The 25,842-nt window shown below is 36.9% G+C and overlaps 1 long non-coding RNA gene across 1 annotated transcript; it reads left to right on the forward strand.

The window, feature by feature from the left end:
• The first annotated feature begins 59 nt into the window (after positions 1-59).
• Positions 60-25,545, forward strand: LOC140149288 (uncharacterized). Its single transcript, XR_011858577.1, has 6 exons — positions 60-144; positions 7,655-7,793; positions 10,408-10,545; positions 13,265-13,410; positions 16,424-16,473; positions 23,010-25,545. It is a non-coding gene; the product is annotated as an uncharacterized lncRNA (long non-coding RNA).
• Positions 25,546-25,842: the final 297 nt, after the last annotated feature.

The raw sequence follows: 25,842 nt of genomic DNA on the forward strand, positions 1-25,842 counted from the left end.
TATAGGCCGTCTGCACGTTAATTGTACGGAGTGTCGCTTCTCTACCTTTATTTTCTCTGCTGCACTGCTGGTGCTGTATATGATGCGATGATAGGAGCTATAATTTCATGATTTAGTCATGACATTTCATGATTTTATGAAAAGGTAAGAGTCAATGTAAACCCCGGCCAAGATGTGTCGGGTTTTTTCTTTTGGCGTACTCCATATAATACGCTATAATTGTATGGAAACAGAATGTTTCGTCGATCATTATTCGTGGTCATCATGCCAGTCAGTGCAGGCAGTAGTCATGTGGTAGTAGTACGTACGTGGGTCAAAATTCGGAACCATTTTCATCGTTATGTTTCCGAATTTTGTCCCACAAAACGCTACAGTATAACATTTTGACCCATAAGTATAAGTAGAAAATGTGTTTAAGATTGCAAAAAAATGAGAAAGTTGCAAAAATGTAATTATAAACATGAAAAATCATAATCACCAAAATACGTTCATCATATGTTCATAGCCATAGCATAGTAGATTATAGTCCTAAAAACATCTGCATTACCATGTATGTCCATGCAGCGTAGTTTCATGTTATTGCGTAGTATAGTATAGTAGTACAGGGATCTATCGATGATTCTTTTTTGGGTGGATCACCGTATAGGCATTTTACACGTAAATTACATGTAACCTGTGCATGTGTGCACCATGCAATTGAAAAGCAGACCGGTACTGCACAGTGCCGCTGGTTACTTTGTTCTCGTCTGAAGTTAATTTTTTATTACTTCCGTGGTCCGGGTATGCGCTGGTGAATTGTGATCGCATAGACGTGACAAGGTCGCCTACTACGCACCGCGCCGACGACCAATGGTTCAACCGGCTTGTTGTCAAGTCGTCAATCAGCGTGATTGTTTATTTCTTTTGTGTGTACGCTTTCGTCTCACGCTTGGCGCACAGCTTGGACCACGGAATTGAAGTGTTGGATATGGGCGGGATGGATAAACAACATCTATACCCGGCTTTCCGGTCCTAAACAATGCAAGCCATGCTAGAACAGATAAACATCTCAAAAAATCTCTAATCCTCCTTAAATAAAGACCATATTCAAAATGGGTGATTGTATTACAAATCTGTAAAATGTGTTGAAAGCAGCATTTATTTCTGCACATTTTACACCTCATTTGTAGAAATTGACTAAATATTGATGTCACAGTGTACATTTAAATCAATGTAACCCAAGATTTGAAAGTTGCAGTAAATTGTATTGATTTTGTCTTCAGCATAATGAAAGGAAATCTGTGTAATGATATCTGGGGCATAGGTAAGTGCAACTTTCAAATCTGGACCTCACTACATAAATTGACCGGAGACGTTTTATTGTTTTCTGGGCTATTGTGTCAAATGAGGTGTCAAAATGCATGAAAATTCTGCTTCCAACGCATTTTACCAATGTGTAAATGGCCATTATTTAGGGGGGGGGGGTAATTACTTTTTTGAGATGTTTATAAGATATACGCATGCATACTCATGAAGCTATTTATGCAACGTCTGCGAGCAATGTAGGCTATGTTTGCGCGTCAATCACCATGGACTGAGCAAGTAAACATTTTCTCACGTAAGGAACAGACCTAGTTTTAAGTAAAAAATTATGGTATTTTTAGTTGTGGAGGAATATTAGGGGCTGGCATTTTTCTTTGGAAGGGGGGTCCCAAAAATACTGGGGGTCATAGAATTTTCAGACCAAAAATACTATAGGGGGTTATAATTTTTAACACCCAAAATAGGGGGTTATAGAATTATTAAGGGCTGGTGACTTAAAATTTTTGCTTGCTTCTTGTATTATTATTTTTATGAGTCGAAATGTGCGTACAATCTATGCAAAATTTTTACACGTTCTGCGCGCCTTCTTTACACTTACAATAAAAATTTTACCGCGCTCCACACACTTTCCTCACTTTTAAGTTTTGACACGCTCCGCGCCTTAGTTCCGGCAATGAATAATTTTTCTTGAGTCTGTGTAGTTGGAAGGGTGGGGGGTCATAAAATTTTTCGACCCGATAGGGGGGTCGTAAAAATTTTGCCCAGCGATGGAGGGGGGTCATAAAAATTGACTCCAGTCACCGACATATTTGGGACCCCCCTTCCGAAGAAAATGCCATCCCCCTTATTTTGCGATAATGACAAACTTATTTGCATATTCTGCCTATAAATTTATCAATAATACACTCTGCAGTTTAGTGCAAGGACCAATCAACTTCATTATTATGTCTTCAGAATCTCTTGCATCGTATACTTTGTACATAACCTGGCTGTCTGATAAATCTGTGTATCGGCTGTCCGATAAATTTGTGTATCTGTCTGTAACCTCTTCATAGAGTTCATATTTCATATATACTAGTTTATATACAAAAGTCACCATGTATGTCTCTTTTGGTGTGATTTTTTTGCCGTAGTATGACCACTTTTTTTGACCAAAAACACATTTTTGACCAAAAATCACATTTTTAACCAAAAATCACTTTTTTGACCAAAAATCAAATTTTTACCAAAAATCAAATTTTAAGCAAAGTCATGTTTTTTACCAAAAAAATGTTTTCTACTAAAACTCATGTTTTTTTACTAAAAATGTTTTTGACCAAAAAAGATTCTGAAGACATAATAATGATAAAATTGGACGGTTCATATTTCAATTACTAGTAGTTTATATATACAAAAGTCACCATGTATGTCTCTTTTGGTGTGATTTTTTTTTGCGTAGTATGACCAAAAAATCAAATTTTGACCAAAAATCACTTTTTGACCAAAAACACATTTTGACCAAAAAACACATTTTTGACCAAAAATCACTTTTTTGACCAAAAATCAAATTTTTACCAAAAATCACATTTTTTTACCAAAAATCACATTATTTACCCAAAAATCACACATTTTGAGCAGAAATCAAATTTTAAGCAAAGTCATGTTTTTTACCAAAAAAATGTTTTCTACTAAAACTCATGTTTTTTTTTAAAAATGTTTTTGACCAAAAAAGATTCTGAAGACATAATAATTATAAAATTGGACGGATAATTTCGCATGATACCTGAATTTATTGATCTACGCTATTGACGTATTATTGGCGTATTATGCAAAATATAATAATACCTTTAAGAAGAGTAAAACTACATGCAAGCATATTTTTAAAGTTAAGTGGTATCAGTATTACACATACGTACCACTGTTTATGAAAGCTCAACGTCCTTACAAATGTGGTAGTATTTAGCTATAGTATACAGCTTAAAAATGTAAAAACTATAGCCAGGGGCAGATTTAGAGGCGTGCCCCTCTATTTTTGCAGATTGGCGCCTGACTCTGTGTATTTTGCAGAGCAGCGCCTGACTTTGTGTGGGTGCCAAGCTCGGCGCCCCTCTATTGAAAATGTCTGGATCCGCCCTGATAACCTTCTAATATGAGAATTGTCCTCTCTAGGCGAGATTGAAAAAAATAGGGCGGACTCAGCCCAGGTCTCCAGATATCGATTTTTACCCCTAGCTCATGGTGGAAGCATTGAGGCTGACACTTTGTGTCGAGAACCGCACACCCCAAGAACTGCAAAAATGAAGTTTAAGCTGTGAATTTACAATATTATTTTATTTCAATTCAAAGCATATATATTCCATACATATGATAGTGGGCAGTTATTGAATTGAAGCCGTATAATAATAAAGATGATATCATCACTGCTCTTCTCCACCCGACTCAATAGCTCAGTTGGTAGGGCATCGGTCCGGTGATTCAACGGTTCCAGGTTCAGTTATGTATGAGGCGGTCAAGTTTGTAGAACAAGGTATGCTACTTTGTCGCACAGTAATGAATTGGCCTCATTTGAAAGCTTGTTCCTTCAAACCATTATTGCAGCAGTATTCGATGTTTGCATCGATGTATATATATGGTTAATAGGACACGGTACCCTGCAGAAGAAGCCTATCTCCTTGAATTCTACCAAAAGGGTCATCATATAATTTGCTCCCTACGGAGGTGAAAATGCAAATGAAATTCAATTTAATGTGCAGTTGCTGTAAATGCTGAAGAAGTCGGTGGTATTCAACAAAATAGTCCTTCGAGTTCAAGGATGGCATGAGCGTCCTTGAAGATCATCCAAGGTCCAAAAGATTTCACACCACCAAATAGTAATATATGGTTGTGCGCCCTTGAATTTCAATTATCAGAAAAACCCATGCATTAATTCCCAATTTAAGCATTAAAATGAGCAGAAATTTCCATACTGTTAGCCAAATTTGGATTGATCATGATTAATTATTAATTCCTGCTAGTATATACCACAGATGGGAGAGATGAAGTATAAAATGATTATAAGCAGCCTTTTCTTTACAGAAACCCTGGCACGATTTTGCCTGTAAATTAGGTAATTCCCAGACATAGGCTTGAGGTCCAGTCATAAAAAAATAATGACGGTCAACCTATATTTTTACCCACCCAGAGGGATCAGGCTGGCTAATTTCAACTATCATAGCTGTCGCTAAGAACCGAGTCGCTCCTGCAAAGAATAAATGAGGTTTTAAAAGGCAAATTTAGTACATATCTCTATATGGGGATTTATTTGGTGGTGTGAAATCTGCATTGGCCTGTGTGTATGAGTCTAGCTGGAGCAAACTTTGATTGAGCCCTGTGCTGAATAAAGTTTTGATTATAAGCATTTGCATTCATTGTGAGACACTTTTGATTATGATTTATGTAGTTTACTAGCTAAAATTGCAGAAAAGGCACCATTTACTGGTAACCCTTACCTAAAAAACTAGCATTCCCTAGCACTCACTAGGCATTCCATTGAATGGTAAAGAACCAGTAATGAATGCCTAAATGGTGAATGCCTCCAATACTGTTACATTGAGTTAATAGGCGGTTGTTAGCACTCAACCGCCTGTTTGCTAGCCCTCAACCGCTTGTAGTGGTTCATAAGTGGTTCATAAGCCCTCCTCAGAGGCGAAATATGTAAATGAGCTAAGCACTTTTCGAACCACTAAGGAGGCATTCGAACCACCAAGGAGGCATTCAAACCGCCTAGCATTTAAACCACCTAGGAAGCATTCGAACCGCTTGGTAAGCATTCCAACCGCCTAGGAAGCATTCCAACCACTAGGAAACATACCAACCGCCTCAGAAGCATTCCAACCGCCTACAGGTTAGCACTTTTCGAACCACTTAATTAGCCCTCAACCGCTATAAGTGGTTCGTAAGTGGTTCTTAAGTGGTTCATAAGCCCTCCTCAGAGGCGAAATATGTAAATGAGCTAGGCCCTCGAACCACTTAGTGGCATTCCAACTGCCTATGAAGCACTCCAACCGCCAAAGAAATTTCCAATCACCTAGGAAGCATTCCAACCGCCTATAGGCATTCCAACCACCTATAGGTATTCCAACCGCATATACATGTAGGTATTCCAACCACCTAGGTGAGGCAATCAAACATTATATAATTATATAGCTATTTTGGCTAAGCAATTCTCTGAGAGTGAGAAATAGAATGCACTGCAGAAAATCACACATGGTAAGCCCAGAATATACTCCATTTTGTATCCATTGTGACAGATGCAGAGGCATTTTAGTTCAGTACAGCGTATGTCCTCTGTCTTTGTCGGCGGAGATGTGACTCCAAGTTCTTCTGGTTGAACGATATAATTGTCCAATTCTTATCAACAACTGTGGAGGTCCAAACTATTCCCTTCATAATAAATGAAGTCAAAAGTGAAAAAAGACAATTTCCCTAATGCTTTTTCAGATCAAATGAGGCTCATGAATACTTTTCCATATGATTTCCCACATTTTTTTCCTTAAAAAAATAGCACTTAAACCCCTATCTTATAGGGGTTGCTATAGGAATTCTAGGAGAGTAAGGATTAAGAATATGCACAAATTGAACTTGAATATATCAGTCTCAGCAAGTATATAGCCATGTGCATCAGCATCAAATTCATAATGATAAATTGAGTAACATATCCCAGTGGGCACAGGTTAGGATTTCGACGTTTTAACCTTGAAACAACATCGAAGTTTCAACCTAACCTGATTTCAACCTAACGGTTAGTTGATATCATGTTGAAATTTCAACGTTAATTGATACAACATTGAAATTTCAACCTGATTTCAACCAACTTTCAATGCAAAAATTAAGGAGGTTGAAATCAGGTTGAAGTTCATTTGCAAATACAACCTGATTTCAACCTGATTTCAACCAGTCGACATCGATATTTCAACGTGATTTCAACGTTAGGTGCGCCCACTGGGATCAGTGTGTTTTATAAATATGTACACAAAATAATTATAGCTACATAATGATATAATTTGTTGTTGTTGTTTAATTGGTTTCATTGAGGTTTCATTGCTCTGCTTGAGCTCTTCTTGCGCCATAGTGAGTGCTTTTTAGTGTATTTGTGTGTGGTATAAATGTACACTATTATTATTATCAATAATAATGCCCCAATATACTAATACTAACTAGCTCCTCCTTCCTAGCACCAGACCATTTCATATTTCAAGAAACTGCCTACATTACATCTAGTCATATTTAAGCTTACCTATATACACCATCCATCATTGTGGCATATTATTGCACACAAAGATAACTACATGGATCACATACATGTATGATGTTGTCCACATAATATGCATTGTCATGTAACATCCCAAATGTAAAAAGTGGACAAATCGGCCTATAATAAAGCTGGAAACATGAAAGGATAAAGATTCCATCATCTCTGCATTCACACCAGTTCAAAATGGCAGTTAGAAATATATTCCCATCATGCACCTGTTTGACCCATGGGTCAACCACTAAGGAATGCTAGTCAAGGCTATTAGCAGAATGCCTAATTGAATGGAATGCCTATTACTTAGAAATTTTTTAACCGAATGCCTATTACTTAGAAATTTTTAAACCGAATGCCTAATACTTAGAAATTTTTCAGTGGAATGCCTATTACTTTACAAATTTTTATCCGAATGCCACTGAGTGCCTATAGCAAACCGCCTAATCCTAGAACCACTAGGAATGCCTAAGTTACGAATGCCTAAGTTAATAGATTGAGCTTTAATGAGGGCTTAATGAGTAAATAGGCATTCGGTAGCATTCTTGTGAGGCATTCAGAATGCCTGTGAACCAGCTCTATAGGCATTCATTAGCTGCTGAGTGCTAGTAACCACCTAGTACCGCTATCCTTAGCACTCGAGGGCTTGGCGAATAGCTACAGAATGCCAAATAGGCATTCATGTTTGGTAAGGGAATGTACCAATGGTAAGGTGAGTTCTGACCCATGGGAGATTGTGTGCATGTTTAATGTGTGCACGTTTTGTTTACAATTATAATGTATGCATGATATGGATATCAATGCAATGCGAGAAAGCATCATGAACTTATCGTGAACTTGTGCGCTGGAGATCATGAAATGAACGCCAAGATCAGGTAAGCTTACCTTGTGTATACAAGGTAGGTTAAGCTTTAATTAAGATTTCACCTAAAAAATTGCCCCATGTAATTCAACATTTATAACTCATGGTCATGTTTTCATGTATGCTTCTGCGTGTCTGCAAATTCATGAAAGCCTAAGAAGCTTTTAATTTCATGTTTGTTTGTTTTTATGTTTGTTTGTTTGCATGCATTACATGCATGACTATAGACCTTGGATTGATGATGAACCTCGACAATTTGCAGTGGCGAGTGCATGGAGCAGAGGTAGAGAAACACACAAGAGGATCATCCAGAATGTCATTGTGGTTGTTGGGAGTGGACTGCTGCACCAATGTGCATGTGCCATGGTAATCATAATTGTCTGTCCGCACTAGTCCTGTCAGTCTCCGTTTGCACCCGTCCTTGTCTGTTGTCTGTAGGCGTCTTTTGTTTCTGCACTGAGGGCAATCATGTCTTCTGAGCTTTGCTCTTGTGATTGTCCTACCATCCTTTTCTTGATATTTTGTTATTGTTATATAATATGATGGTGAAATAAACTTGAACTTGATAATGCTATCTTCAGTAGATAGCATATCAGGTACACAATTCTGCTTGAAAATAGATTTTAACCAGCTTTCTTGCTCAAGTTATATGCTAAATATATTAAGTTAATTTACAGATAGTCTGAAATAGGAAACAAGACACATGCTACTGCCTTCAGATTTCACACCACCAAATAGTACCTTATATGTTGAAATTGGTTGAGAATTAGAGAAACGATACTCCAAAACCTAAAATAAAAAGTTGCACTTTTGTGTTATATTAATAATGAAAGCACAATGCTAGATTTTGTGCTAATCAATGAAAGCACAGAGCTAGTTATCTTTTTCAAACGCTTTATGGCATGCAATGTGGCAAACTGCAACTTTTAAATTTGCATCTTCCTTGGGTTTTGGATCTTTGTGTCTTTATTTCTTGAACAATTAATGCCAATTATGACATGCCTGCCTTTATTTAGGATAATTATAGAGGGGATGAACGTAACTGGTACCTTAATTTTTTGGCTTACTGTGTAATGGTTGTGCACCCTTCAGAAAAACCCATGCACTCCCAATTTAAGCATTAAAATGAGCAGAAATTTGCATAATTTTAGCCAACTTTGGATTGATCATGATCAGTAACAGGGCTGTCAACTTTTTGGAATTGCTTGGCGTGAGACAGGGGAGTACCGGGATTTACCGACTACAATGTTCATTTTGACCCCATGATTTTATATATATTTGAGCTACGGTGCCCGAGAATCTGAAAAGTGCGGGGGGGACAACAAATTATTTTGACGATGTGTGAGATTTTACTCATTTTCCAGCTTTTTGCGTGAGATTTACTACCTTGACATGAGACCGTGAGAAAGTGACCTAATGTGTGAGACTCACGGCCAATGCATGAGAGTTGACAGCCCTGTTAGTAATATTAATTCCTGCAAGTATACCACAGATGGAAGAGATCAAGTATGTTTTAATGATTTTAAGGGGTACTAACTACACCCCTGCACTGGAAATTTTATTTCAGCACAGACAACAGTTGTGGAGTTACAGTCAAAATGAGGGAAACCAATAATTATTTGATCAATAAATCAATAACTACTTGCTATGAGTTGCTGTAGTAGTTGTAGTCCTTGCCCCTATAATGTACATATCTTACTTGTCACCAATGTGTTATAATATTTGAGAAAAGTGCAAAAATAGGCACAAAATTGGCCAGGGGTGTAGTACCCCCTTAAGCAGCATTTCTATACAGAAACACTGGCACGATTTTGCCTGTAAATTAGGTAATTCCTAGACATCATAGACTTGAGGTCCAGTCGTAAAAAATAATGATGGTTTGGTCAACATAATTTTACCCACCCAGAGGGATCAGGCTAGGGCTAATTTCAACCATCATAGCTGTCGCTCCTGCAAAGAATAAATGATGTTTTCTGATTTAAGCAAATTTAGTACATATCTCTATGGGTGTTTATTTGGTGGTGTGAAATCAATTAAAGGCTTGCTGATGTCACCATGCAGTTATATGATATACATTCTGGTACAGGGCATTGATGATGAATAAAGAACCAAACAAGAAAGATGAGATAACTCTGATGAAAGTGTTTTCAAAATAAATCTAGATGTGGGTCCCAAAATCTTCATGCAAAAAATGTATACCAGTTGTCCTAATCAGGTGCACCCTCCTATACACTTAGAATGAAGAAGTTGCATCTAAATGTAACAAAAGGTGATAAGACGTACGATCACTGGAATTATGGGCCAGATTTTGTAATTATGCACATATTATAAGAAATGAAAGCTGATGAGACTATTATACCTGATATATCCGGTATAACATATTCATTCCAATAAGCACCCAGGGCGCTTAACAAAGTCATTTTAGGTGGTTTACCTAGTTTACCTAATTTTTTTTGTAAGGTGTGTTGAATGGAGACAAATTTACGTATGTTTTAAAAAAGTCCTGAGACGTTCTAGTAGCTAGCATTTCAGATGTAGAAAATGTATTGCAAGTTTACACAGGACTTGTAGTCCTCCAGCTATTTCACTGTATCGACATCTTTTTGTCACTTCAACATACATGGTATTCTTTAGCAAATTGGAAATTTCCTGGGTGGGCGCTTATTAGGGCATGGGTGCTTATTGGAGCGAATACGGTAATAGTCCCTGATAAAAAGGCATGAGTTTTCATTGCTCTAGTTCATTTAACCTGAAATGTGGCATATATTAAATAAAATAAAAAACAATACCACCAATAGCAAAGCTGTTCATACCTAAGAAAATTCACTTTCCCGGTATAGACCATTCATCAGGGACACCTGATTATTAGGCCCTGATTCATGTTTTATAATCAGTATTAGGCTTGGATATAAGAAGACATGAGGAGGATCTTACTTGTTATGAAGATTTTACTAAGCTTTCAAAATGTTTTGTATTTCAGAAACAACAAGCTATTTTTGATCTGGCATTTACCTGTATGGTCATAGGGTGATCTAGTCAGCAATTTTCTGTGAAATCCCACTGACTCTTGCTTTCTCTGCACTGGCTGCCACCAGCTGATCTTCAAGTTGCAGGAAGTGTAAGTTTCAAAGGGCTAAGAAGCTCTCAGGTCAAGAAAGAAGGATCCTTTCAAAGACGTATGTTTTCAGGATTAATCAGGGATTCCTGATTTGCCAAATTTCCATATATTGTCAGCCAATTTTAAGACTTTTAAAGCCAAATTCATGTCTTCTTTCCTGATTTTTGTGTGGATTTTCAGGGTTTATTCTACAGGTCTATTTACTTTAATACATCAGTTAGTCATCAGGGAAGCATTTATTGGTGCATTTTTATTGCAATTTTCAAACTGCCTCAAATGCTTCAAGTTTACTTTTATGTCTAGCATATCAATTTTGTGGTGTTTTCTTGCCTGTTTAGCGTATAAACATGGTGATTTAATTGTGACTATTGGAGACTTTATTGATAAACAATTCATACGTTTCCATGCATGAAACCATTTAAAATCTATGATGAAACACATCACATCTCCAGTGACTGCCCTGCCCAGAGAAAAAATGGATAGCTGAGCTGTTTAATCAGCTGAGTTTTCCATGGTCAGGTCAGAGAGATTAAGGGAATGATAAATTAAACTGGTCTACTACAGAGTGTAAATTGGGGAATGAAGTTGGGTCATTTGGTGGCCAAATGACATAACTGATGTAGTGACATTGCAACAAGCATAGACGCATTATGCCATGCAAGGCTTCACAATTTCCTTTTAGAAAATTGGATAAAATCACTGATATCGACCGATGGTCTAAAAAAAAAAATAAAAAAGTGACTGCTGTGTGATCTGCTTTTCAAGTTGTCACCGAATGAAAATTAGTTGATAAACTTAAAATTGCACCATTTTTGGTAATTAAGCTTATACAGGGTGTAACAATAAAATTGGTACAATTTTGAAAATAGAATGACACGCATAAAGTATGCCGCTTAGTTTTGGTTTAATATTTATATGTCTATCAAGATAATTTCTTTAGCCATCAGATAAGCTTTGTTCTAATAAAACCGATAGAATACAAGTGAAGATATGGCCAATTATGTAACCTAGTCTAAAATCGCTTGGGCCACTTTTGTCTAAGTGTTACAAAAGTGACTGAATATATTTGAACCATGGACCAGTTGGATGGCGCTCAATTGTGATTTGTTTTAAACAATGGGGTATTCAAAGTGGTAGAAATGATTACATAATAGAATATCTCGTTGATATTTTGAAAGTCGCATCTAAGCACTGACATTTATACAACCTAATTTACTAATTCCCAATTCATGTTGGAAGAGCATATTTTTATGGTAATGACATTCGGTAGCACATGGAGTCAACCAGAAACCATACGATTGTTCATAGCTCAACTCACTCCTTCCATCAAGGCATACAATTACATATAACTATGAGAAGTATGTAGAATAAATGCATAAATGTTGGCAATAGTGGTTACCTAGAACAGCTCGAATCTCAGCTGAACTAAGTTTTATTGTTTTGTACTTGTGGATGCAAAAAATGTTCTCAGGGTTATGAGAAATTGTAATTTTTATAAGATTAATTGAAAGAAATTTCATTTACAGACTTCATTTACAGATTTTAAAGAAATATCATAATTACTTATTAAGTTCATGTTAAATATAAGAAGAAACACCACTTATAATTATTTCGTGCCAGTTATTTGATTTTTAATGCACGATAAACATATATATGCAGCTCAACAACTTTCTCCTCCTCACTTATAAATGTATTAATGGTCTTGCACCTGTCTATCTTCAAGAACTCATACAGCATTACACGCCTCCATGTAGTCTTCGATCGTCAAGACAATTTCGTCTAACTAGCTCCTCATCTTCTACTCAGTATGGTCATCGCTCATTTTCTATTGCTGCCTCTGAACTTTGGAACAGTTTACCATTACATGTGAAAACCCCAAATTTTTGATCGCCCACCACCACGAAAACTATAAGGGCTAGGAAACTAAAACTTGCAGGTTTTTCTAATGGCTATAGGTATAACATTTGAGTGAAATTTAAAGAAATTCTGAGAGGGTAGTCTTGAGGGGAGCCATCTGTTGAATTGACATGGACTGACCCTATAACATTTGTGCCATAACTCTTTTTAGATTTTTTCTGAGAAGTCAAAATGCAATTGTACAAATTTTATTGTTACACCCTGTATATTGTTGCCATGTAGTAAAAAAAGCGCAGTGATTTTCTATGAAAAAATAACTGGATCCAACTTTTTACTGAGCGTCAATCTGTAATATTTCAGAAACACCAATCTATATGGCCTAATCTACAGTTTTTGGTAGAAAAGAATGGCAGTTGGTGACATGTTCAGGCGTGCACAGCATTAACATGGAAGTGGGGTTCTGATTGGCTGATTAAATCATCTGACAATCATAACAACAGACCGATAATCTGATTGGCCAATTACGTGTCAAAGTGTTGGCCTGTGCACACAAAGCTCATGCCTATGTCGCTCATTAACAGGGTGCTCGCGTCAATCATGGGACTGCCGTTCTTCTCTGAAATCGAGTGTATAGAACTCTGTGTATGTTTTCTTTGCACATGTTGTCCAAGAAAGAGTTCTTACCATAGCAATGTGTAATATTTTGGATATTTTAAATTTAGATCGAGTAAAAATATAAGTATAAGTTTCAGATATACTTTTCAGACATTTTAAAGATATTTTGATTTTCCTGTGCTAAAATGTATGTCTCTGCACTGCTGGATGCAGTTAAGTTTGTTTTATTTTCTTGTTCCTTTTTCAGTTCAATGTTGCAGTTTGTCATCAGATTGTGTCTGATGTTTGCTCACTCCCACATGTAATTCTTTACATGTTAACATTTGTCCTAAATGCATTTGCCTGCACCAATCTGGGATGATGGATTGAAAGGTAAAAACCTTTGGGTAAAAGGTAGGTATACTATTCATTGTATGACTGTATATCAGTAGAAAATTGATTTCAGTGTACAACTTTGAAGAAAAATATAGGGATAGCAATAGTCAATATTCAGTCTTAGTGATTATGTCATACCTTACAGTAGTTACTGATTCACGTCTGGTTTGCACACCTGTTAGCAACCCATTGACTTTGTCTTGTGATCATTTTGATTGTGGTTCGAACACAGTCAGCGTGAACCAGTTGACCTGTCAACAATCAATTTTGATGTCACAATAAGATGGCAAATACTGCAACACTGCATCTCAAAACATCCAATTAAATGAACACTGTTGGAATTAATTGATTATTTTGTTGAAAAAAACTTGTCACATTTTATTCATAGAGTTGAAAATGCATATATATTGGGAGCTTAATTCCCCAAATGATGTCACAACATAGAGGTGCCGTGCTGTAAGATTGATGTGATTTATATCGTTCCCGATTTACCACTGAGAATAATCTTTGCAGCTAACTACCACAAAATTGCTATTTATAAATACATGAAGTAAATTAGTAAGGGTGCCATAATTTCTGAATTATTCATGCACTACATGTAAATACAGAAGTGTACATTTTGGAAAGGCAAAGAGTCAACAAATCTATATAATCACAGATTTGGTGTAAGAACAACAATTGTGGACATATTTGGTGTAAGAACAACAATTGTGGATAAAATCACAAAAACATTGCAGAGTCACTGCAATCGGCGATCGTACAGAGACGCATTGACAGCGGCATTATTAAAGGTCAAAGATGATATTATGACATCTCTTCATCATTGACAAGGGGTCTTTCTTGTGTTATTAGACTTATTAAGTGCCGCTTTCAGTCAACCATAACATCCTTTTTCAGCGAATGCATCAAGAACTTGGTATCAGTGGCACAGCCCTTCAGTGGATGAAATCATACTTCAGTGGACGAACCACCAGTGTCTCTGTAAATGGTTGCCATGCAGAAAAGTGTGCACTCGACAACGGTCTGCCTCAGGGGTCAATTGTTGGTCCTGTATCTTTCAGAATCTACACCATCCCAATTGGAAGAATCATATGCGAACACCGTCTTTCTTACCATCTTTATGCAGATGACGTGCAACTGTATACCAAATTTGACCCGCATGTCAGTCGTCCATTGATCGTACTTTCGCCTCTCTTACATCATGCATTGGTGACATTCAATCATGGATGACGTGCAATATATTTCATCTCAATCGACAGAATACTGAATTCTTCATCGCCGCTCATCTCATGTTAAGAACAAGATGCCTGCTGTCACACTCCAAATTGGAAGTGAGGCCATTTGAACCATTGGAAACAGTCCGAAATCTTGGAGTTGTCTTCGATAACAGCATGACCATGCATGCGTAACCAAATTTCGTCACTCACACACAGTGTTTCATTCCACGTTTGGAATATCTCCCGCATTAGACAATTCTTGGACTTTGATACTAGTAATGACATTATTCGCTCACTTATCTTATCCAGACTTTATTATGGCAATGTTCTCCTCATGGGTGCCAATTGTTATGGCTCACCTTCAGACTCTTCAAAACTGGGCTGCAAAAATCATCTTTTGTGCAAAGAAAAGGGACAATGTATCGCCACTTTTATATCAGCTCCACTGGTTGTCTGTAGAGGATAGAATAACTTCAAAGCCATGCTGTATATTTTTAAATGTCTTGCCGGCATTGGACCAGAATACCTGACATCTTGTCTGGAACTTAAGAATCATCGCGAGGGCCGTAGATCCGCCTCAGATCGCACACGTTTGAATGAGCCGATCATACGCAGTTGGACTTTCAAATCCGCTGCCGACAAGGCATTTACCTACAATGCTCCTTTGATCTGGAACAATTTACCGCCTGAGCTGTACGTGCATAAGTGCTCAAACAGTCTCTGCTTTTAAAACAGGCCTTAAATTCACCTGTTTCCACAAATATTTGTTTTTCAATTGTTTCTTGTATATATTTTGCATATGTTTTGGTTTTTCACGCTGTGATCTTTTGAAATGGTGTGTTACAAAAGCTCTCATGTATGTATGTATGTATGTATGTATGCATCATGTGACGCTTTCCACTTGCACAATTTTTTTGAGATGGGCTGTTTTCTACCATAGTTCTACCGATAAATATTTCAAATTCTGCTGTAAAATTAAATACATACGTCAATGATGGAGCTATTTTGTTCACAAAATGTAATTTCCACTCAGTAATGAACATTGGAAAATCAATGAAATCACATTTTGCACTTTGATCAAAGCTCGCTATAGAATGCTACAACTCTCATTCTTTTTGCTGTTAATTGCGTTTACTTCCGGTAAATCCACAACTCCTCCCACAGTTTGATAAAAAAAGTATCAAAGACAACAGACAACAACCATAGGAGGATGATACACTCTATCAGGCTAATTAAGTACTCACACAGTTAATATTTTTAAGGTCTTGCTCGATCATTTCTTTCAATGCTTGCAGGACAGAGTGGGGAGTCTGAGGGGATATGTCTCCCACCCCACAAGTTGGATTTTTTTTCAAAGAGAAGTCTCATTGTATGAAGCCATTTGACACACATTTTTACCCCCATATTGAATAACACACCTCAAAATGTGGGTCTAACTTACATGATGCATGGGTTTATGAGGGAGGATGAGCCCCCTCCAAAGTTGAGGGGGATGTGCCCCTTCAGAAATTTGCCCTCAAAAATCATTTAATTATTCTTGGTTAAAGTAGCACAGACCTCAAAATGTTTTCTGAAGCTTTCAAATAAAGACTATAGTTGTGTTTAACTTAATTATATAAGTTGCCAAATTATGGGTCAGGGGGTATGTGATATTATTCTCTCCCTACCCCAGAGTAAAACACATTTTAACTGAATTTTTGCCCACCAGGGTAGCACTGAATACTTGTTGTGTGTATATGGCACATTTTAAGAAACGGTGTGTTTTGAAATTTGTTGACAAAATTATTATCCATTCACATGGTTATATTTTTCAGATGCAGATTGTTGTCTAACCCAGCAGTTTTGTCAAATTTGGATCCAGAAGGTAAACTCCTGCTTGATTGTAGTGCTCATTGTTTTGGATTGATCATTATCAGCATCATCATCTTCTTCCATCATATTATCATCATCATAAATTTCATCAACAGCAGCTATAATAACATCATCATATATCTGCTGTCATGATCTTCATCATCAACATTGTCATCAGCATCATCATCATCATCATATCTTCTTTGCCGTCATATCATTATCATAATACCATCATCATCAAGTGGTGTGCGTTAATTACAGGAATAACTCGTCTGGCATGTTATTTTGTCCATTTTGTGGTTTTGTATTCACATTTATTAACATACTTGTTTGGTCTGTGATATTGTAAGCTTTTTAAAATTTCAAAATCATCCTGTTCAATACACAGCCGACAAGGGAAAATTTGTGATTTTATTAAATTTGTGGCGCACAGCACCTGATCATCAACAATTTCATCAGCATCATTGTCATTATCTTAATAAAAAAAAAAAAAAAAAAAATCATTGTCATTATCTTCATCATTAACATCATCATCATATCATATTCATCATCATCATTATCAAAATATTAACTTGATCATGTAATACTTGAGCAAAATGTGAACAGTAATAGACATGGAATACAGCCGAGTGTTTTTCTAACTGGGTGTGAAAAAAGTTGGGGGAGATTGTTACTGCGCACAGAAGTATCTGTACACTCAAAACAAAAGCAATACCTTAAAGACACTAAGTAACCTAAATTACCAAATAAAGTATTCAATATAGATGGAAGATTTTGTTCTGTGTATTTTGATACCTCATTTGGCATGATACGACTTTTTATTTTTTCAACTTACACCAATTTGAATGAAAAATAGCATTTTAAAAGTGGCAACCGTATAGGCTTTTCTCTAGAAACATGCTAACTATGAGCACAGCGAGTAAGAGGTGAAAAGCCTGTGGGAATTGCCTTAAAGAAAGAAATAGCCAAAATTTGTCACTTCTGAAATGCTCTCTTTTTCCATTCAAATTGGTATAACTTGAGGGGAAAAATGTCACATAAAAATTACGAATGAGGTGTCAAAATAATGCTGAACGAAATTATCCATCTATTAAAGCCATAATGTACGATCTTATAATATGAAATTGGTTAATTTTTTTCAAACCTGATTTTTTGCATATTTGTAATGTTTACCCATGTCCCAACTTGCACCTAATTGGAATCGCCAAAGTTGTTGTCTTTGTAGGTCAATAGAGCAAAATTCGACATATTATCATAATTTAAAAATTATGATAATATGTCCTCCCATAGAAATGTTAAATGGCCAAAATAACCAGTGGGATTTCTTTCACTTTACTTTGTTATTTCAACCTAAAATGGACAGCAACCCTTCCCGTACAGTTATTAATAATATTATTTCCACATTTTGAATAAAGAATAATAAAATCAAAATTTGACGGAAATCATACATTAAGGCTTTAACTGATTACATTATTTGGTCATTTATGTTTAGTGTCTTTAAGATGATGCTGTTCCCTTTGCACAGACACTTTTTGTTCACAGTATTGATCAGTACAAGAGTGAAAATAAGAGCTCTTTTACCAGGACTCAATTTGGGAGAAAAGTGAGTCCTGGTTCAATTTACCCAGGATCAGGACCCAATTTACTCTAAAACAGGACTCGTTTTTATAACAACATTTTATTAATTGAGTACATTAGTTGGTAATTTATGTCTAGTGCCTTGTACAGACACTTTTTGTCCACAGTACTGATCAGTACAAGAGTGAAAATAAGAGCTCTTTTACCAGGACTCAATTTGGGAGAAAAGTGCACGAGTCCTGGTTCAATTTACTCTGTCAGGACTCACTTTACTCTAAAACAGAACTCGCTTTTATAAGCAACAGTCAGTATTTAAGCCAAAGGTCATATATCCAGTGGCATAGTTCAATAGCCTACATTCAACAATAATACTCAAATTCTGATCTCAAAATTGCAGAGAACACCCATATTTGGTTCACCATTTCTATTTTATGCATGGCATGATAGGCTAAAATTCAGACAAAAAGTGTGGCCTAGTAGGCCCTATCATGATTTTCATTCTCAAAAGGGCTTTAGTGGGCAAGTAACAGGTCTGCCAAATGAGGCCCCTAGCCTGTTGCTAATCAATATCTATGAGATGTACAATCAGCATCCAGTTTCCGAAATTGGGTAACTTGTGTTAGGCAGCTGGTCGTCGGTCGCATTACATACAGTTCTATTCGACGCAACATGCTTTTTGAGAAAATCTCAATTGAAAATTCTGTTGTTGGATTTGGCTTCATACTTAATTATAATTATATTTCTTGATAGAATTTCCATGACAGCTAGGGTATTCTTTATAAAGAAGAGACTTGAAAGTTTCATTTTGGTGAAATTAACATGTCCATCTTTCAGGTAACATTGTTTGAGACCTTGTATGATGTTAAACTCACAGCTATGTATGTGAAACAACTTTGTTTACTCTGTGACTATATTATGCTGCAGTCTCACTATGCTTTTCTTTTATGTATTACCATGGGATTCGTGTATTGCTTAAGAGCAATTAAGCTGTGAATAGATCTGTATGTGACACATCATTCACCATATAAATCTGTATGTATATATACATACTAATGAATGGATAAAAGTAGCTTACGTCGTTAAATAGCGCTGTATGTGAAACACAAAAGCTTAAAAACAGCAAATAGACGAAAATCAAAGTTTTATAATCTCATTAGTTAGAAAGAATTGAGGTCCAAAACATTGCTACACACCAGTTTTCTCAAAAAGTCAAAAATCTCAAATAGAACAGTATATGATGTGACTGACGAGGTGTGAAATATACCTGACTGGGCACTTTAATAACGCATCATCATCAGTCGGCTACGGAGCAGGTGACTACAGGTTTTCTCCAACTATTGTGATCTTGGGCAAGCAAAACCATTTTGTTTGGCTGCAGCATCGATCAGTATCTCACAGGAGGTGCTGGACATACTCTAAGTACAGTGTGCGTGGCCATCCCGGTTTCCTCCTCCCATGTGTTGGAATATAAAGGGCATTTGTTTGTTTTCATTTTCTTTCTCTCAATTTTTTTCTTCATTTCTTCCTCTTCTTTCTCCTTCCAGCCCCTCTCACTCTCCATCTCCTCTCCTCCTCCTCTCCCTCACTCTCTACCTTCTTTCTGCCTTTCTTTCTGGCTGCTTAACTTTCTATGCAGTGGTGTAGCCAGGACTTTGCCAGGGGCAAGGGAAGGCAACTTTCAAGGGGCAAAATTTGACTAAAGTAGCCATTTTGGGGTCAAAATGAGATACAATGTAGATGGCAAACAAGGTCAAAGGCTGTATAGGGGTTCATAGGCTACTGTTGAACTTTGACTTCCATTGCTCATTCAATAATTTAGAAGGCAAATTCTATACCATTTTTTTTTTTATTCTTATGTCATGAAGAGCAATTTGACATCTAATTAAATTTGTACCCATGTACGACCAAAAATGTGACATTTTACCCCAAAATGCGGTTTTTGTACAATAACTCCATAATAGATGGCACGGTAGATAGCACAATACATTGTTTTAATCCTTTTAATCAGATGAGTAATTTGGTATGTCTTTCAACAAGATCGGAGCATTTTTAATTAGTGACCCATGTATGACTTCTAGCTAGTCATGCTAGTGGTCACCAGGAGTTACATGTAAATCAAAAAGGCTCCACATCTTAAAATCAACATTTTATTTTCATTTTCTATTATAATTGTTAAGAACCACAAAAGTGTCCTAGAGGGGTATTTATGGGTTTGCTTCCCTCAATTCAAGCCCCAGGCTCCAGCATTGTTGTTTAAGAACAACCTTTTCAGCGGGTACATATTAACACACCAATTCGCTAATCTACTGGCTTGCATTGGAATCTCTGTACAGCTCTGTATCAAGCACATGCACTTCAAAACAAAGTGACAGAAATTTGTTTTTGAATGTGTACATGTGTGAAATAATCCCAAAGCAAATCTGTTGGTGGATACTCATCAAAATTGTTAATATTATTTCATGCAAAATTTTGAAATTTGAATTGTTCAATCCTCAGAGTAAAAAGATAAAGATAATTGAAATTACACCCTCAGAAAAATCACCATTTCTGCACTCTACAAAAATGTAGGGGTGTGGGTGTGTGTGTGTGTGGGGGGGGGTTGTCTGTTTGGGGCATTTGTAATCACCTCCGAACCTCATGTGGAACCGGGACCATCCCAGCTTTGCAAATAACAAAAATACAAATTCTGAAGTGTGTCTCCTATCAGTGATCAAAAATATGTTTTGGATTGATATGTTAACGGGTAAATGTCGTAAAAATTGTGTATTTGTTTAATGACCCCAGTTAACCAGGGAAAGTCAGGAAGTAATGTCCCTGTTTGCATAGTCCTAATTAAACAGGGCCCAGTTTGGGGATGCTTTCACATATAGTTTGATCAGCTCGTAATTGGTGGGCCTAATAACATAGTGGATCTATTTTATTTCAAGAATAGTCCTGTGAAATCTTGTCAGAAGTATCATAAATTATTCATTTAAGTTTATTCTACTTTATTCAACACACAATATAGACTAGACAGGCCAACAATGTCATCTTACTTTGGGTCTGCTTGTCAGCATAGTGGTAAATTCCTGCCAATTAGGAGCTGAGCAAACTATAGACCTGTGTTTGTGTGTGGGAGGGGGTATATAGATGAGTATGTGTTTGCTACCAAACGAGACAGTATTTGTCGTAACGCACCTCCAACCGTGTGCAGGCACCTAAACATGGACTGTCCATGGTCTGGCGATAGGCACAGATTGACGGAAATGATGTAAAAATGCTATTTAGAGCATGTCATTGCTTGGCGGTATAGGGGTTGTAACCCCCCTTATAGTAGGGATGACCAATGAACCATCAACTTGATTAGAACACTCCCATAGACATGCAGGGAGCTCAACTGTGCACTGCTTGCACAGACATTTCTAAATTGAGCTCATTCTTTTATTTTTCATAATTTTCTGTAAAAATTGGAGATGTTAATGCCAATTATGTTTTGTAACTATCCTGCAAATTACAGCATCATAACTTATTTGGTTTTTCTGTAAGTGTGAGTCAAAATTGGTCCATCGCCACAGTGCGCTTAATTGCCAGTGGCCCAGTGCAGCACTGCTCAGAATGGCACAAAATATTCAGATGAATAAGATCAGGTGAACACCTTGACCTACTGAGCTGTAATTTGGCAGAGTTGTTGTTATTACCTCTATCATACCCTCTGTAAAAAGGAAAAAAAAACGGACAAGTAGATCTCGGGTTAAAATTAAATCACCACCTTCCCTTTGGAATTTCCAAACACCTTTCGAATCATGTTAAATAGACACCTTTCTGAACATAAATGTGAAGTTTCATGCTCATTTGTTGTATTATTCACCTGATCTCAACCCTAAACATTTTCTTATATTTATACCATCTGCACTGACTTGCTGCTACTTGCTGCTATACACGCACAGGAGCTGTACTTTTAAAATCCGCGCCCACTCAATAATGAGTCTTTCACTCCATTGTTAAAGTACTGTGCTCCCTGTAGCATATGGAGTGACCAGTCCCTGGAGTGTGATGGTTTTGTAGCACATGACAGTATTCATTCAAGCCTATCAAGATCAAGGTCAGTTACTAGCCACTTGCTGAATGGCTGGGCATTATCAGCTATCAAAGAGATACCTTATGCTGCTGCCAATCACAATAGAGGTTAAACATTTTGTTAAAACCCCAGAAGTGATATCAGGACAAAGCTGTGCATGTTGGTACTTGATTGTTTGGATTCCTATGTTGAAAATCCTTGTAGTCCTTTAGTATTTTTCTTATGTGTACAAATGTAGTGTATATTGTTGTGGAAAAAAAGTTCACCTGGACTTTTGATTTTGTGCCACTTTGGCCATTATGGATGATTTTTGGCAAATGTTTTCTAAAAGCATGATTTCAGTGCCTCGGTTTGAAGAAATACTTAATGCTATTGACTAGTAAAGTGCCATTTCATAAGAAACCCCTTTGATACTTTCACAATATGCTTGTTTCATGTTTGCATATATATTAAAATAAAGAAATATAAATTAAAGGTAAATATATGCTTATACCAATTTTGCTCACATTGCTATATTTAGACTTTGTCAATTTATTTCGTTCAATGACCGGTCAAAATGGGAAACTTTGAAAATTCATAATTCGAAAAGTTTTTGACCGATTTTGACCATTTAACCACCAAAATACTTCTATTGATGAGTTCTTTCCAGAATCTTTTGTAGCAAAAGGGGCAACATGAAATTATGATGGTCATCCCTACTTATAGTGCCATCTCATAGTGTGTATGAGTATGTCCATGGTATGTCGATTCACTGCAGGCATGTGTGTCCTCGATTGGAGGCGCTTACAGGCAGGGGTGGGCATATAGTATGCGATGTAAGTGTAATGCTTTCTGGGGGTGTGTGGTGTGTACATTGTGAATTGAAGTTTTTATTTTCATTTTTAACATGCTGCATGTATCTTTGTTGTTTTCAGGGGACAATCCTGTAGATGTGGCTGGAGATCCAACTTTTCTCTATCCAAAGGTGTAGCTTTTCAGGTTGCAGCAACATGCTGAAGATGGTCTAATAGCAACCAGGGAGTCAATTCAACTGTATAGCATTGGAGAGTTCTTGGCAAGACACACATTTGATGGCATATGAACATGGCCTGCATTTCCTCTGCACCAGCTAGCTTAGTGGCTTGTGGCATCAGATCAGAAAGAAACTAGTACACCAACCACAATACACATGGGACACAAAAAGTATCCCTTACAAATTTTGTATTGTGATGTTAGTTTAAGTGTAGAAGGTCAGCATTTATCTCTGAGCATTCCGATGGCTCAATATCTCCTGCATCTTGCATTTTTCTCGATATCTCCTGCATCTTTCATTTTTAAGACCCAGTTTGCAGATAAATTAGTATAGTGTAGGCTCATCACTTGTTACGCCTGCAGTGATTATTGAGTAAACTATTGAGTTCGCAACATTTAGGAATCATCTTCATCATCATACAAGTGTTTATTGTAGTTCTACTTTGAATTTACTCACCATGGGCATTATGCTAATCAGTTGATGTAATCTGGCAAAGATGTACATTGAAGGTCATATGATATCATTCAAGATGGGCTAATCAACTTCTTACTATAACTTTCAAATGCCTTGAAGAAATTACACATGTAAACATTCCCTTTAGTTTCACTTTAACTCATTCAAATCATGCCCTAGCACTACTAGGAGTCATTTTATTTAAATACCCTATTTGTTCCAACTTTGAATATTACTGCTGGCAAATGCAATTTCCATTATAGAAGCCGCAGCACAAGTGTTATAACTTATACTATTTTCTGTATTTAACAATTTTATCTGTATTTTTCATTTAAACTTGTTTATTATCTGCTAACAATTAGGATGTGATGATCACACACGTGGCTTGCTATCCCATGGCTTGCTATGTGGTGAAAAAAAGCTTTATTTCAAACTCGAATGGTGACCCGCAGGTCAAAATGCTAGAATTGTACATTAACCACTCCTAAAAAAACACAATGCAATTTGTAGGCAGCAGCTTAATCAGCGCCAATATTGCAACATTGAAACAAACAACTTTACAAACATCCAACTCCATCCCATCCCCCTTAGACAGTGATGATAAAGTGCCTTGCCCAAGGTCACAGCACGTTGACACAAGGGGGCCTCGAATTCGCAACCAATAGATTATGAGTAGGTACCTTTTCTCTCGGCCACACATGCTCCCCATGTGTGGTGGTTGGCACCAAAGGGCGCTGTGGTATAAAACAGGGATGGGAAACACAACTTCTCTCTTTGTCTTCTTTCTTCCTCCCTTCCCTCCACTTAGGCAAAAAGCCACTTGAACTTTAAGATTAAGAACCATTGGTGGTTACATGTAGCCCTTTCCTAAATCTTATGCTACTAGACCATACAGACCATACACAAACCACAACCTCAGCCCACAAAGCCACTGCAAGACCATGCATCCCACCTTATCCGATTGCTTAATCCTGCTAAACTAATGCACAAAACTGTCGGTTGGGCAACGGTCACATGCGTGGCTTGCTACCCCTAGTCGGGTGGTTGGCATCCGAGGGGTTGGTGAGTTTGGTGGTTTCAAAACTGGGTTGGGGAAAACATTTTTTTTCTTCATCCTACTTCTTCCCTTCCTTCCATCCACTTGGGCAAAAAGCAGTTGGGTTAAAAAAAAGATATACCACTGGCTATACATGCGTCTTCAAACAAAGAACACCAATGCAGCAGTCAGGTCTCAAAATTCACAACTTGCAACTTCATTTATGTTAATAACCAGAAAAGGTGTGGAAATAATGTGGTTAAGTGGTCTATGGATCTCTGAATGTTCATTTAAATCTAGTAATGGTGCCATTATTTAAGCCAATGCAGGAGTTCTGATTATCATATATTTATGCTGAAATTGCAGCTATAAAGGTGTGGTCCATTGTGTGACTGATATGAGGACAGTAACTGTTAAATGTTAAGAATGTGCATTTTGGTGGAGTTCAAGATATTAGTCCTCAGAAGTGCTGAAGATTTTTCATGTCTCACATCAGACAAAGATGATCTATAGACAGTACTTGTAAACAGAAATATGAACTATGCATCAAGCGTTTAATGTAAAAGTAGACAGCATGTGTACCAATACACAAACAACAGATTTACCAAATATTCATGCATGGATTACTGTCATGACAAATTAACTTTTTATGGAAACAATCTGAAGTAGGTATTTTCTTGTAGTTCACATGATACCACATGCTTCTCTTTTATATGTATTGTATTGTACATGTGGATCAGGAAGTGACCTAAAAAGCCTAGCATTTGCAGCTCTGGTGCATAATGTTTAATTTAAACAATCAAACTTAAAAGCCACAGTTAGTACAGGGTGCTATTGGAATTTTTCGAGTTGGCATCTAGTTTTCCTACATAATAGTGAAACCAATGTTTTTTTAACATCCTTACACCTTTAAAAAGGATAAAATTCGAATTGATTCCATTTTTTTCTATGCCCCTATACTTCCCACGGGGGTCGAGGGACATAATGGGGCTTAAAAGTATATGTCCTATCATGCTGCAATATACCTCAAATTGTTCCTCTCATTGCTACTGAATAAAAAAAAGTCAATTGTCATTTGTCATAATGCACTAGGGTGCTTAGTTAAGGATTTTTAGAATAAGGTCAAATGTCAAAATATCTCATGCACAGAAGTCAAATTTTCAAAATGCACCGATTCAATCGAAATTTGCCTTAAATTACTCTTCTCGGCAAATAGGAAAATAATTTATTTGAGAAATTTATAACC

This window comes from Amphiura filiformis, chromosome 3, assembly GCF_039555335.1.
Source record: "Amphiura filiformis chromosome 3, Afil_fr2py, whole genome shotgun sequence".
Taxonomy (NCBI): domain Eukaryota; kingdom Metazoa; phylum Echinodermata; class Ophiuroidea; order Amphilepidida; family Amphiuridae; genus Amphiura; species Amphiura filiformis.